The following is a 16071-nucleotide window of genomic DNA, read 5'->3' on the forward strand; positions in this document are numbered from 1 at the left end:
CCATTCCCTTTCAGGAAAAAAAAAAAGATTTCTCACATTCTGTCAAGATTGTCTCTTAAATCTGGCACATGCATGTGGCATTGGAATATAAAAACATGACCTGTCTATAATCATGCCAATTGCTTCTCACCCTTCCTAGCACTGAGCGAGCAGACATTATTACCATTGTGTTTGAAGGTTTTCTCCGGAGTTTTATTTATAAGGAGACAGGAATCCACTACGCATTTGTTTGGTTTATTTTTTTTCCCTCTCTTGCTATTTTATTTATAGTCCTTAACCACCTTTCAAGCATTATTCATGTAAATGTCTGCACTTTGATTTTCCAAGAAGGCATATATGACCCTGGAATTATTTTGTGATCTGTACCTAATTCTAATAGTGGTCTGAAGCTCTGTAGCATTTTAACATATATATGTAATTAGATATATATATATAATATATATATATATATTATATGAAATGATATACATTTTGAGTCAGTTATTTGATAAACACAAAGCATATTCAGCAATGATGAGTCAGGTCCTCTAGGGCTGAATATTTTTCAAAACCCTGCTAGCCTTTGTTTCTTTAAACAAAACCCGACTCACTCAGTGCTCAGAATGCTGAAAATAAATGTTACAAGTGGCACCTCCTCATTAAGCAACAATGCCAAGAGAAAAGAAACATTTGAGGAGGTTTTGGTTTCCTGCTTAAAAAAAAAAACTCGTACTCAGTGCCATGCAAATTCGTTTGGTTGGCAAAGCAGGACACACGCACTTAATGACTGCCAAAATGAAAGGAGACCGAATTGCAGGACACACAATAGCTCATTTCTCATTGTCAAGAACATCACTGTTTAACCTTCAAGACTGGGGCTCTACAAGAAATGCATTTCTGTTGTGTTATTTGCGGTGCAGATGATGTTCTGTGTAACAGCATAATGGCTATTCTCCTTTTTTCAGTTTTGAATTTTTGCTGTGTTATCAGAGAACTTGAATACTGTGAGAAGGTGATTTTAAGTTGATAAATCGGCATCTTGTTCCCATGGTGATAACACTTAACTGAATATATCTATGAGGGCATGTATTAAAGATGTAAAACAAACAAACAAACAGCACTAACAATACATAGCTGCAATGTGTACAATGGCTGATTTAATTAAATAAAAATGTAAAAGTGTTAAATGTAGCAATGATAGTATCCTCTCTTTTTTGCAACTTAGAATCGGGGAATTATTTGGAAACTTTAATTCTAAAATTATAAAGCAGACGGTCTATACTGTTATGATTCATTTTACACAATGTTAGTGTTTGACCTTCAAAGTCCCAAAGGGCTTAAAGAACATTGGATCGTTTTCTTCTATTCTGTCCATCTTAAATTTTAAAATCTTAGAAGAGAATTTTCTCTACGTCCCAACAATGGCAAAGGCTCATTTGATGGGAACAATGAAAAGTCCACGTCAGCGTAAAACTTCCAAAAGAAGGTAACTTCTCAATGCCTCTTTTTTTAGAAAGACTGTCACTCTAAAGGCAAGATAAATACGTTGCCTGCTATCTCTGCCTGTTGTTATTAGGGGATTTTTCATTATTAGTTTTAGTTTGTTTTGTTGTTCTTTTAAAATAACTTACAGAATAAAAATCAAGAGTAAAACTAATAATGTATTTTGTATGGTTGGACAATCTGATGCAGGTTGTATATATAAACACACATATATGTAACGACATACAGATAAACTTTGCTTAGAGACCACAATTGGGATCAGCAGCTCATTGCCATGGTTGCTGAGTTGAGACATATGCCTGTGACTTGAAATTTTACTGCTGGCTTTTCCATTGACTTTGCTTGTTGGAAGCTGGTTGTGAAGTGCACAGATGGTGATCGCATGACTACAGGACAGTGCGATGATGGTCGTAAGTGCACGCACCAGTTGCATTTCTATTATGTGGTTGTGAGAATACTGCAATGGTCATAAATGCAAAGATTAGCTGTAAAATTACTATTTCAGCATTGTTGCATTTTTTTCTCACTAAACAAAGCAGTTGTTAAGCAAGTTGTACCTGTACAATGACACACATAATTTTGTCTTTTTCAGCAGAACTCTGGATTTTTGCTGAAAGTCTTGCATACTAGCTAAAGCATTAGAGGCAACTGCTTGTTAGTTCTAAAGGAATACAACTTGATAGCAGATGCTAACTTTGTCTGAATAGCTAAAATATACTAACACATAGAATTCACATCCTTTGGACTTGTTTGTCTATTCCTTATATTTTTATGCTTCAAAAAAAAAACCCATAGTGACATCAATATGTTTCCTATTGTGGAGTTTCTTTGGAGTAAATGATTTGTTAGAGACTTGCACTGCCTCTTATCAGTTACTATGGAATCCTTAAGATTTTAATCAAAAGTTAAACCACATATAGTTGCCAATTGGAAATGAAATACTGAATGCTCTGTTTTCTAAGGGAAGCCATTTGACTAAACTTTCCCGTATCAATTGATCTGTTTCAATCATATCACCTCAACAAAAATGCTAGTAGAGAAAAGGCACACTGAAATAATTAAGTGTGAAGGAAATATGGCAAGGATTTTAAAAAATTCTATTCCACGATACAGGAAAAGCAAGATTGTTTTTACTTACAAGCAGAGCTGATTAATTATTTGGATTAAAGTATGATTTTATTGTACTTGTTTCTTAACTTGTGTTCGCCGCCCTGAGTCCTTCGGGAGAATGGCGGCATATAAATACATGTAATAAATAAATAAATATTAAATATATTTCATTATATTGAAATATGTTGAAATGGAATATATATATATTCCTTTGTTTATATATTCAAATTCCTCCCTTCCTCCCTCCCTCCCTCCCTTCTTTTTTAGTCCTAGTATTTACCCCCAAATCAGGGGTGAAATACTCCCATTTCGGACTGGATCGCCTGATCCGATAGCGATGGCAGCGGGTAGTTCGAAGAACCGGTAGCAAAAATCCCTATGCCCCCTCCCCATGCCCAGCTGAGCCACATGATCATCAGAGGCTTTTTTGTACTTTTAAAAGCATTTTTTCTACAACCTCTTTGGCTGAAAAAAATGCTTTTAAAAGCCTCGGATGAGGCTGAGTTGCCTGATCGTCCGAGGCTTTTAAAAGCATTTTTTTCTACAATCTCTTCAGCCGAAGAAGTTGTAGAAAAAATGCTTTTAAAAGTAAAAAAAAAAAGTTGGCCATGCCCACCCCAGTCACATTAACCCCCCCAAGCCACGCCCACAGAACCGGTAGTAATTTTACATTTCATCACTGCCCCAAATGCAAGACCTACTTTTTTTCAGATCAAGGGAGTGTTGATCCATTGGTTGCAACAGGAATTGGTTTACTGGCTTGTTGGCCAAGCTTAACATCATGGGTTGAGAGGGAGTCTGGCCCAAAGTCATCCAGCCAGCTTTCAAGTGGGACTACAACTTAGTCTCTAGCCTGATTCCCTTAGCACTAGACCAAACTGGCTTTCTGCCTTTTATTATTTACATTTTTATTTTATTATTTGTGTTATAAGGCTGCCCATGATATAAACAACATCTCTTGGCAGCTTACAATAAAAAATAGAAATAAAACAGTATTACCACCAAACAGTACTACCAAACTTTGCCCCATTCTAGCTACATGTTTTCTTGGCTCAATCAAGCCATTCAGGCTGGAAATAGAACTTCACAATTTTGGGGTGCTATAGTCAAAATGTATAAGATTGGAGGATGTAGCAATTGAAGAATCAATTTCTATGGGTTTTGCTGCATGGATTGAGCTGAGAAAAACATTTGAACATTTGCAGCTCGGATATTGTAACCCCGATTTATATTAAGTTGTTAGGCAATGTTAGCTAGAGGACTAAGCCACCAAATACATATATAAACAGATTGCATAGATTATTGTAATTAAACAAATACAGTTTGATACCATTGATAACAAAGATGAAAGGCAACACAGGAAAAACGTGCCCTGATGCAGGCTTTTTAAGCAGGTCTATGACAATTCACCATGGCCAACTCGCCACAGGACAAGAGTTACACTAATGTGAAAGAAATGGTAGAATAGAATCATTAATGAAAGGATGAAAAAGGAAGAACAAAATGAAATGTGAATGACAGAAATTAAAATAATTAAAATGAATTGTTAAATTATCCAGTAATGAGTTATCCCACAGTGTGGCAAATTGACAGCAGCGAGTTAGCCATGGCGAGTTGTCCCATTTTGTTCTTAGGCACAAGAGAGGAATCACAGAAGAATTCTGGAAACTCTTCAACATTCCCTGATGGAATGCAAACTCGGAACATGGAATGCAAGAATGAAAACTATGGTCCACAGAAAAACATGAAAAAAATTGGAGGGATATTAAATATGAGGTGAAGTTTTAATCCTGTTATGTTATATGCAAGAAATAGTGGTTAAATTATTAAAGTGGTATTTAAAATGTACAGTAGATAACATACCATGCTATCAAAGGGATCTCCAATTTACTGGAATGGTGGGCACATTTGGAAATTTGGAAGATGATGTATTTCCCCCAAAGACTGTTGGTGGGACCTGTCCATTCGTGAATTGTTGCCATGCAGCAGATAGGTAGCTGCACAGCAGCTATTTGCCAAATGCTGACTCTCTCACATTTCAGCAATCCAGCAGAACCTTCTCGTTATTATAACTTTGTCCTTTTTGAGCAGGTGGGCTCCCAAAGGTAGGCAGTCATTATTTTAATTCTCTACGAAGCTCATGAAAGCCATTTAGGGCCAGGGGGAATAATAGAAACTTAAATAAATTGTTGTAGGCTGGCAATTTGTATTGCTTTCCATACAAGTTTCCTATTAGGTTTAGGTTGATGACACCAAAGAAGCCTCTGTGAATCATTGCACCCTTTGCCATCAGTACTGCAGGAAAAGCCAGATTGCAGGAAAAGTTAGACACCTGGTTTTTCCCCACAGCCTCATCATTCCATTATAGACCCAATGCTCAGCCCATATCGCATCTCTCAAACTCATACTAACTTGAACTGTACTGATCAATTTGGGGGGACAATTGGGCTTTGCACTAATTTCTGGGACAAGGGCTCATAGGACACCCCTTTTGGTAAAATTGGTGGTGATTCTGTTTTCCCAAATTTTACTATTTAGAATGGTTTTACGGAACCAGTCTCCCCCATGTTTCCCCCATGGAACAAAACATAATTTTTAAAATATAATTGTCTAATCAACTATATAATTAAGAATCTTTCCTTTTATCACATGAAACCTTAAAAAATAGAGATTTCTGGGAGTTGCGTCAAAGATTTTCAGCAATCAATTCATTTCTACATTACGGTATTCTACACAAATGATAAATTCAATATTTTTTGTGGATGAAAGTTGTCAAAAGCTGTATCATTTCTTCTCTTCATTTCTTCTTTCTTTCTGAGGAAAACTTTCCTGCAGTTTACAGTTAAAATGTACTCCTTACAGCAGGGGCAGGGGTGAAATCCAACAGGTTCTGAAATTTTGAGTAGTTCAGAGAACCGGCAAATACCACCTCTGGCTGGCCCTAGAGTGGGGTCGGAATGGAGATTTTGCAATATACTTCCCCCAGAAGTGGGAGGGAATAGGGATTTTGCAGTATCCTTCCCCTGCCACGCCCACCAAGCCATGCCCACAGAACCGGTAGTAACAAAAATTGGTTTTCACTACTAAGGAGGGGTGTCAAACTCAAGGCCCGTGGGCTGGATCCAGCTGGCAGGATGCTTAGATCTGGCCCACAAGGCCACCCTGGAAACAGCGAAGGACTGACCCATGGTGCCTCTGCCAGTGAAAATGGAGCTTGCGAGGGCCATGCACAGCCATCCCAAGCTCTGTTTTTGGTTGCGATGGCTGTGTGGGGTGTCCCCAACACGAGTGATGTCAAGCTGGCCACGCCTACCCCAGCCACACCCCTGAGGTCAAACATAACTCTGATGCAGCCCTCAATGAAATAGAGTTTGACACCCCTGTCTTACAGTCAAATGCACTCTGTGCAAATGAAAATACTGTGGTGCCACAGGAGGGCAGTAGATAGTAATTTTCCAGCAATTGCCAATATGTAATCTTGGGAGACAGACTTTTGGGAAAGGATTGGCTGAATTTTGTGCACACTAGCTAATTCTCAGGGACCTATTCAGATAGATTTATTTTAAATAACACTTTAAATTGCCCTGTTTTTAACAGAATATTATGTGATGGCTAGGATTAGATGAATAAAATGAAAATCAATTAGTATTCGCCCAAATACTAAATTTAATCTGCTACTTTACATTACCTATCTATTGCCTTAATGTTTCCATTTTGAAACAGTTTGTTCAGCATGCCTTTAATATTTTAGAATTTTTCCTCTTTGTTTTTCCTCCTAATTATTTATTTATGTCCAACTGTAAATGTTAGATTTTTGTCCTTTGACCAAGTGACATGAGTATACATAACACGAAATGAAAAAGTTACATATTTCTCTAGAATTATTTATATTCAAGTACAAATATATGCGGGCAGATTTAATGTTATAATAGCTATCATTAGTTAAGTAAGATGTATTTTGTTGGATATATAACTTTTTACAACCTCCAGTCTCCTGTTCCCTCCCTCCCCCCTCTCTCTTTTATTGTAGGGTTTATAAGAACTTTTGTCAATCAATAGTAACCATACCCCCTACAATCATTTTTGAACGGAAAATCTAATTCATTCAGTATGATTCCATCTCTCATTCTTCCATCATCTCTGTTTCAATAATCCAGAACAGGGATGTCAAACTCGATTTAATTGAGGCCGCATCAGGGTTGAGTTTGACCTTGGGGGCTGTGGTGGGCGTGGCCAGGGTGAGCATGGTCAGCTTGATGTCACTCTTATCGGGGGCACCTGTGGTGGCTCAAGTGCTCTGCCAGCGAAAACGGGCTCCCGAGCTCCGTTTTTAGCTGCAATGGCCTCCTGCAACCCTCTGCCAGCAAAAACGGAGCTCTCCCAAGCTCCTTTTTTCCTGGCAGAGGCCCTGCAGGCCGGTCCTTCACTGTTTCCAGGGTAGCCCCACAGGCCAGATCTAAGCACCCCATGGGCCAGATCCAGCCCCCAGGCCTTGAGTTTGACACTCCTGATCTACCACTTACTTTCTAAAAGCCAATTGCAATCTCATTCCACAGTTTCACTGACAAAATGCATTCAGTATGGTTCAAATTGCAAACCACATTCTTATTTTGTTAGAAAAGCAAAACCAATACAATATTTTCTCTTTCCATCCATGACATTTCCCTCATGTAGATAAAAGATTAAAAATTGCTTATACCAGTATATAATGGTAGAGGAGTTTGGCGGGGGGGGGGCTGTATTTTGAAACAGGTAAGATTCTGCTCGTGTAGCTTTATAATAAAGTGGAATTAATTCATCTGCTTATATTTCCTGTCTGGTCTACCTTGTAAAGCTGGCACAATGTGCATATTGGCATATTTGAAATCCACATGGGGAAGGAGTGTTATGAATAATCTAGAATGCTGTCTTGTATCTTTGGCAAGATTTTCTACTACCATAACCATCAATTCCTCTCCTGCGTGAGCTGCACTGGCTGCCGGTTGTTCTTCGGATCCGCTTCAAGGTGCTGGTTCTAACCTATAAAGCCCTATATGGCATGGGCCCGGGGTAGTTGCAGGACCACCTCCTACCGGCCTCCCATCGCCCTGTGCAGTCACATAGGGCTGCCCTCCTCCGAGTACCATCGGCCAGACAATGTCGGCGTTTTCAGTGGCCGCACCGACCCTCTGAAATGAGTTACCCATCAGGCTCCGGACGGCCCCTGACCTCCGCACTTTCCACACTGACCTGAAGACGTGGCTGTTTCAGCAATTTCCCTGATCTGCTACGCGATTTTATTCTGTTTGGGGTTTTATATTGGCTGTTTTTAGGATTTTTATTGTTATATGTTTTTAATTCTGTGTGCCGCCCCGAGTCCTACGGGAGAAGGGCGGCATATAAATTTAATAAAAATAAAATAAATAAATAAATTCCAATTATAGGGCTTTCCTAGATTTCATGCAGAGCTCTTTTCCACTTCTTGCTTTTCAGCCAAATCCTTTAGTTGAAAATAATGAAACAATGACCACTGAATTATTATCCTTCTCAAAAAGCTTTAGTCTGTTGAAATTCAATTGTCTTATAATTTAAGAGAGAGTTTCTATAAAATGGTGTGCCATTGGTATTTGGTACCAGAGAATTTATCTAAGACAGCAGTCCCCAGCTTTCTGGATCCACGGACCGGGAACGGTGGCAGCAGTGATTGGCGGGGTGGGGAGAGGGATGAGGTGGTTTTGCGCATGCAACCTAGATATCACATGTGCAAATGAAGCTTTGCATGCTTGCCCACCACTTCCATGGTCCAGTTCCCAGCAGGCCATGTTCTAAGATATATAGATATTTCTATCTGTGTTTGGAAATGTAAAAAGCATGAAGGGACATTTTACCATACATGGTGGAGTTGCAAAAAGTGAAAAATATTGGACACATATGTATAAGAGGATGCAGAGAATTTTGAAAACTTTCAGTTGAAACCAGAACTATTTTTCCTAGAACTTATGAACCTTGATTCATTTTATGGAAAATTGGTTTTAGATATCGTAACTGCAACAAATATATTATCTGCACAAAGATGGAAACTATAAAAATACTCACAATAGAGGAGTGGATTGTGATCATGGCAGAACTTGCTGAAATGGCCAAATTGATTTTTTTGATCAGGAAAAGAACAACTATTTTTTACAAAGAATGGAATCCCTTTATGGATTTTTTCCTGAAAATGAACAAAAATGAACTGATGATTTTGGGTTTACTGATTGAAAGGGGTTGTTTATCGGCAGAAGAGATGATGATATGACTATGTTATATAACAGATATAATTATGATATATGTTATTTGGAGGGCTGAAATAATTATGTTTCTAACAAGAAAATTGAAAATAACTTCTTAGATATTTTTCCCCTGCTCTTGTCTTGACTTTTACTGGGTTTTTTAAATTTATATTCTAACATTTAATAAGTTTTATTTTTTCTAATTATTTGTGTTTCAGTTGTTTTTAATCTTGTACATTTTTTCTCAGTGAAAATTGCATTAAAAAAAATACAACAAAAACTGTGGTCCAGAGGTTTACAGACAATGGGAGCTAAAAATGCAATTTGTCTTTGGAGTGTAACTCCTATACAACACCTACATAACAGAAGAGGTATTCAGCAGGTTCTGACAGGTTCTGGAGAATCGGTAGCGGAAATTTTGAGTAGTTTGGAGAACCGGCAAATACCACCTCTGGCTGGCCTCTGTGTGGGGTGGGAATGGGGATTTTGCAGTATCCTTCCCCAGGGGTGGGGTGGGGATGGAGATTTTGCAATATCCTTCCCCTGCCACACCGACCAAGCCACACCATGCCCACCAAGCCACACCCACAGAACCGCTAGTAAAAAATTTTGAATTCCACCACTGCTACATAAGATGGGTTGCCAGGACCAGAAGCTTTGTTGATTATTGAAAGATGAGTTTCCCACGTCTTAATTTTCATTTATTATTTATAAGTTTAGGTAAAGTTTTTTAATGCAAGTAAACTCCTGGCCCCTAGACAAAAAGCAAAGAATCAAGAAATACATTTTTTGTAGTCAAGGAAACATGAACAGTATTGTGATGCTTTAAATGTTAGGCAGCTGAAGTTGGGAATATCTGAATTAAATCCACTTAAAAGTCATAATGTTAAAATAATGATAAATTAAGGTGTATGGCTTTTTAAAAAGGGTATCCAAGGAGCTATCTTACCCAATGGCATTAGAATAAGAATGACCTTACTCATGCCAGTGGGAGAGTCTTTCTATGGACCCTGTCTGCTAAGGAATTCCAATAGACAGGAACTATTCTGTTGTGCCCCCATCCCTGTGAAACACCCAGCATCGGAGGTGAGAACTGCTCTTACCCTTTTGGCCTTATTAAAAGTTGGTATAAAAACTTGGTTTTGTTGGCTGGCTTGGCATTCTGAGGTGGGCACTCACTTTGTCAGTATAAGGCCACCTTATCCCCATGCTGTTTATCTATCAGTCCTGCAGGTTTTTTTAAAAATAGCTTTTATTATTTTAATAGCTTTTTTATTTATCTTTTTATAATCTGTAAACTGCCCAGAGTCACCTTATAGGGGTTATGGGAAGCATAAAACAATCAACATAATCTTTTTCTTGTTTCCTATTCTTTTTTCTCTTTCTCTCTTTTATTAGAAGCAAAACCAAGTAGTAATTTAGTGATGTTTCACAATGTTATACAATGGCATTTGGGCATGCTGCATGAAATCCGTGTATGTTATAGTATTATATTTTTCTTATTTTGGCATCACTTTAACCATCAGCTTTAAAAGACCTTGACTGCTGAAGGAAATTTTTCTGATGTGTTTTCTGATCAGAATAAAAAAGCAGCAGCATATTATGCAGAGAGATTGAATGCAGGAGGAATATCTGGATTTATATAGTCACAGATGTGCAATGAGCAAATATATACAATAAATTGAAAAAAATATATACATACACACAAATGGGTTTTAAAGCCAGTTTAAAGACTCAATTGCTCGGTTCCTAATATATTTTTTCATTTTTGTGGTCATAGAGACCTGAATATGAAATTCTGATCTTAGCCATTATCATAGTGTAGTCATAAAAACTAAGCATTAGACCTCATGATTTAATTAGAAATGGAGTAAGAAGCTTTGGCGAAGGCTGTTTGGTTCGTGTAAGAACATATAATTCATTATATGAACCTTTCATTTGCAACTTCATCCGTATCATTAAATGAGATCACTGAGTGAAACCTAAAGCCATTTTTTGGAATTAAGAGGATTGACTGCTACAATTATAAATGGCATTTATGTGCTAAAACAATGTTAACAGCATCACATTTGTCTTGTGAAAGCCATCAACCCCAAATAAATGGGCTCGCTCGAAATAACAGTCATTTGGCAGCATACCTGACAGGTTTTAGAAATCAAACTCATCATTCCCATGAACGGCTTTTTGTGCCAGCAGAAATGATTATATTTAGGCTGCTCTTTCTGGAGAATCTCTTATTCTGTGCAAGAAGAGCTGGTCCACATATTAAATTTTCTTCTTTATATTCAGCATAGTTAGACCATCCCAAACTATTTGACACAGAATGTGAAATAATTCATCTGTCTCAACTACATCGGAACTTTAAAATCTGTCAGCAAGGAAGAAGAGGCTGGAACAATTTTTGCGTTGTTCAATGACTTCTCCGATTCTTTTACAGTTTGGGAAGAAAAAAAGTAACAGGGAAATTGCCAATATGTAGTTTAAACTTACATCACTGGTATTTCTGATTTTGCACCAGGCTTTTTGACTCCTAGCAACCAGACAGATAATTTTTCTTCCGAAACAATCCACCTCTCACCTATTTGTTCATGTCTCCCCAAGACTGAGTCCATCGACCTTGCTGATCATCCTCTCCCCTTTCGTTCTACCTTTCCCAGCATTAGAGCCTTTTCCAGAGAGCTGTGTCTTGCATAATTTGTCTGAAGTAGGACAATTTGAACCTGGTATAGGGTTGGTATAGGGCCATGATAGCGAACCTATGGACGCATGTCAGAGGTGGCACGCAGCGCTCTCTGATGGTACATGAGCCATTGCCCCAGTTCAGCTGTTGCGCATGCCTGCACTTCCCGCCGACCAGCTGATCTTTGGGTCTCTGCTGTGCATGTGGTGGGGCACATGCAGGGGCTCATGTGCATGCATGGGAGCAAGGCACGTGAGGGGGCCAAATGCCCATGTGCGGAGGAACACGTGGACGGGTCCATGTGTGCATGTGTGGGGGGGCGCATGTGCGGGGGCAGCATGCACATTGGATTTTGGGGGGTCGGGCGCACTTTGGGCACTCGGTCCAGAAAAGGTTAGCCATCACTGGTATAGGATTTCCTGCCCAACAAGAGGTTGGACTAGACGACCTCCAAGGTCCTTTCCAACTCTGTTATTCTGTTCATTTGCATGTCAAGGAAGAACTCTGGCTTGATTTATTCACTGATTCATCGGTTTGTTTTCAAAAGTATTAATATGCTTTCTCTCCTGCTACTGTAAGGTCCAACTTTCATTTTCATAGTGTGTCACAGGAATACCATGGCTTGCATGATCCTGATCTCTGTAGAGACAGACATGTCATGGCATTTGAATTTTTTTTTTTCAATCATGGCTGCTCTACCGAGCCCCAGTCTGGGGCATATTTCTTGACCGCTTGGTTCCTTTACTATTGATAGTTGATTTTAAACGGAAGAAACTACCCATCATTTCAATATTGTTACTGTCGATCCTAAGAGTAGTTGTACCAATTGTTTTTGATTTTAGGGTTGTTGTTTTTACCATAGCCTTTGACTTTTTAGTACTAGGGCTTGCAGTTCCTTTGCAGCATTATTTACATAAGCCCCAGTTCTTCCTTTTCTGAGAAAGAACTATGGCTTTTCATAATAAACTAGAAAATAAAACAGGGGATGCAATTGATCTTGGCAGACCTGTAAAAGTTAAACATTTGGATGGAAAATATTAGGAAATCTGTGTGTAGCCTAGAATGGAAAATTAAATATTTTATAAGATGGCAGTGGAAAATAATTTTTTATATTGTTGCCAAGAAATCAACAATCACCAGATGTCTAGCTTGATTTGAGGGAGAGTTTATCTATTTCCTACAGTGGGTGCTCATTACAAGTGAGAACATTTCAGAAATTCATCAGCTAAGAATGAGATGCACAACACAACAACACAAACACATATTTTGCAAGTGGAATTGGTAGATCCTGTTTTCTTGCTGTTGCTTCTCTCCAATATGGTACAGAAATACTGGAAAGAGCAAATGCTGTTGGTAAGTGTCCAAATGAGCCTCAAACTTTATATTTAAAAAAAAAAATACCTCAAGGAGGGTTCAGACATTAAACTAACAGTAAAAGCAGCACATAACAAAAAGAAACATTCATTTTTTTTTACATTTATATCTTGCCTCTTCTCTGACAATTGATAGGATACATGAAGAGCCTTGTATAATGTTATCGCCAAACAATAATCTAGGATGGGGTGTAAAACTCGATTTCATTGAGGGCCGCATCAGGGTTGCCTTTGACCTCAGGAGGCCGGGGTGGGTGTGGCCAGGATGGGCATGGCCTGCTCAAAGTCACTCGTGTTGGGGATGCCTGTGGTGGCCCGAGCGCTCCCCCAGCAAAAACAGGCTCCTGAGCTGTTTCCCACTGAGATGGCCTCCTGCAACCCTCTGCAAGGGAAAACGTAGTTCTGTTTTCACTGGCAGAGCCACCATGGGCCGGTCCTTCGCTGTTGCTAGGGTGGCCCCGTGGGCCCAATCTAAGCACTCTGTGGGCCGGATTCTGCCTGCGGGCATTGAGTTTGACATCCCTGATCCAGCAAGATGTTTGTGCTGCAATGAGAGACTGCCCCAGAATGTCCACTGACTGAAGCAATCAAATGGAAATTTGAATATCTTCCTGAACCACATTCAAACCATTACACATATAAGAAGAAATAATATGCAGTTTTATTTTTTTAAAAAACCATGAAATACTGAGAAATTTTTATATTGAGTTTTTCCTTTCATGGTTGGCCTTTTTAAATAATCCTCTTGACAAGTTACTTTGGTTGCCCAACTGAAATCAAAATTAAGCCTATAGAAATGAATAAGTAGAGACAGTAGGTTGTTTTATCATATTTATTGCTTTTGTTTGGGATTACATGACTCCTTGTGCTCGAGGATCTATGTTCATATCCTTAGCATTGTTGTTTTATTGTCTATCAGAGAAGGGCAAAAAATAGCAGGACAATCAGGAAGGAAGCATCGATTATATCCAGAAAGCAGAAGCTGACACTCTCCCAACATTACTTTTGGCAGAATGAGTAGTGTCCTAGACAGGAGAGATTCTGAAAGAATATCCTTTTAAAGTTCCAAGCAAGACTAAGCCATAAAACATTTGTTTCTACTGATTAAATTTTGAGTGTATCCCAGAGTATCTTTTTTTAAATCACATCAACGGAATCATACTTAAATAAAAATAAATGGTGAACCATACTCTTTCTTCATCAGCCTGTGGTGTGGCATAGGATAATTTATATTCATTTATTCTACGTATTTCCCCTGAAGAGATGTGGGATTGAAACATAGAAAAAAAGTTTTCTTCAATATTACATGATTCAGCTTCTGAAGACAACCAGGAATTAAACAAAACCCTGAATATCATCATCATTTTCTTTTGGAGCTTGGAGATTTTACCTTCCGGTTGCTAGACAATACCATTTTTTAATCACATCTTTATTAGTTTGATAAATAACTCAAGGTGACAAACATACGTAATACTCCTTTATCCTCCTATTCTTCTCAAAACAATCCTGTGAGATGAGTTGGGTAAAGACAGAGTCACCTAACTAGCTTCCATGGCTAAGGTGAGACTAGAACTCATGGTCTCCCAGCATCTAGCCTGGTGCCTTAACCACGGACAAGACCAAAAATGGGTCTGACATGCTTAGAACATATTTATCTGGCCAAAAGAAAATTGAATGTAAATTTGTAGTGGAAAATATGACATTGACCACCAATTTAAGCATAAGCAATTCTGCATTGATTCTCTCCTCAAAACTGATCCTTTTTGTAAATTATTTTTCCCACACTCGTGTCAGCCATAAACTGAATGCAACCCATTATAAGTACTTATTTTGATATGAAGTGTTTGCAGAAATTCTCCATAAATTCTGAAAAGAAAACAATGTATTATTCATTTGGCAAGCTACAAGAATCAAATAAAGGAGCCAATTGGCTGCCAGGAAAGGAGTGAAAACAAAATGAAAAACAGATGGATTCATTAATATTAATTTATGAATGCTGAGTGTGAAAGTAAAATAATTTTGCCATTGCTGTTAATAAAAACAGGGGTGTTGTGGTAAATGATCTTATAGATGATATATGCCAGCATGTAGGATCACGGTCATTTCCACTTGGAGAAAAATCCAAAGATCAGACTACATGTATTGTATCCAGCCAAATTCAGCCTACCATTTATACCATGGGCATTTGATAGAATTTTGATGGATGAATAGCAATAGTGGATGAACTTTTTAATTGTGATGGATATAAATCAAATCAACCAATCTATATAGGAAGCATAGGGCATACTCTGGAAAAACTGAATGGCCTCTTTGGCAAGGACCTATTTTTTTTTAAAGCACAATGGTTTTTGTTTTTAATTTTATTTGTTAGATCATTTAAGTCTTCATGGCTAAGGATGAACTCAAACCTGAGCCAGTTCACCACTAGAACCACACTGAACCACTATACTGGTTCTGAAAACTGAAAACTAGAATAAGTTAACCAGAAACGTTATCCATCTTTTCTAAGCAAACCACATTTCCTCCCATATACCCGCTATTCCTATATAAATATAAAATTAAAGTAGCAAATATAATTAATAGGTAAATTAAAACAAGTCATATGACAAAATTAAATCTTTTTTTTAAAAAAAAAAATAGCACATCATCTTCAATTAAAATATCAGTGAAACTTGGCTTTCATTAGCTTTTGGTATGGAAATACCTGTCTTGCAGTAGCTGTCTTGAAACCTATTCAGCCAAGCTTTGAATAGGTCACTGCATTCACAGATATTTTTGCAGCACTGAAAAATGCCCTACATTGTTTATATTATACAAAATTAACCCCAATAGAAGTCACTAATAAAGTGTGCAGAATAATTAGTATAGAGCAACAAAAAAACACATTTTAGGCTTATAGTGCTCTGACACCAACTCTTGGAACACCTACTAGAAGATAGGCTATTAGATGGCAGTACATTATAATAACACCACTAATAGCAATTGTTTGAAATAAACAAGGTTTTTAAAAAACAAGAATAATCTATGACAGGGGTGTCAAACTCGCGACTCATGGGCTGGATGCATCACTCGCTGGCCATGTCCACACCCGTTTAGTAAAGGGGAAAAAAGTCGCGATATGCCACATGACGCCACGAGTTTGACACCCCTGATTTATGACATGGATTCTTTATCC

The sequence above is a fragment of the Pantherophis guttatus genome, chromosome 8 (genome assembly GCF_059756535.1).
Source record: "Pantherophis guttatus breed Tessera chromosome 8, ASM5975653v1, whole genome shotgun sequence".
Classification (NCBI taxonomy): Eukaryota; Metazoa; Chordata; class Lepidosauria; order Squamata; family Colubridae; genus Pantherophis; species Pantherophis guttatus.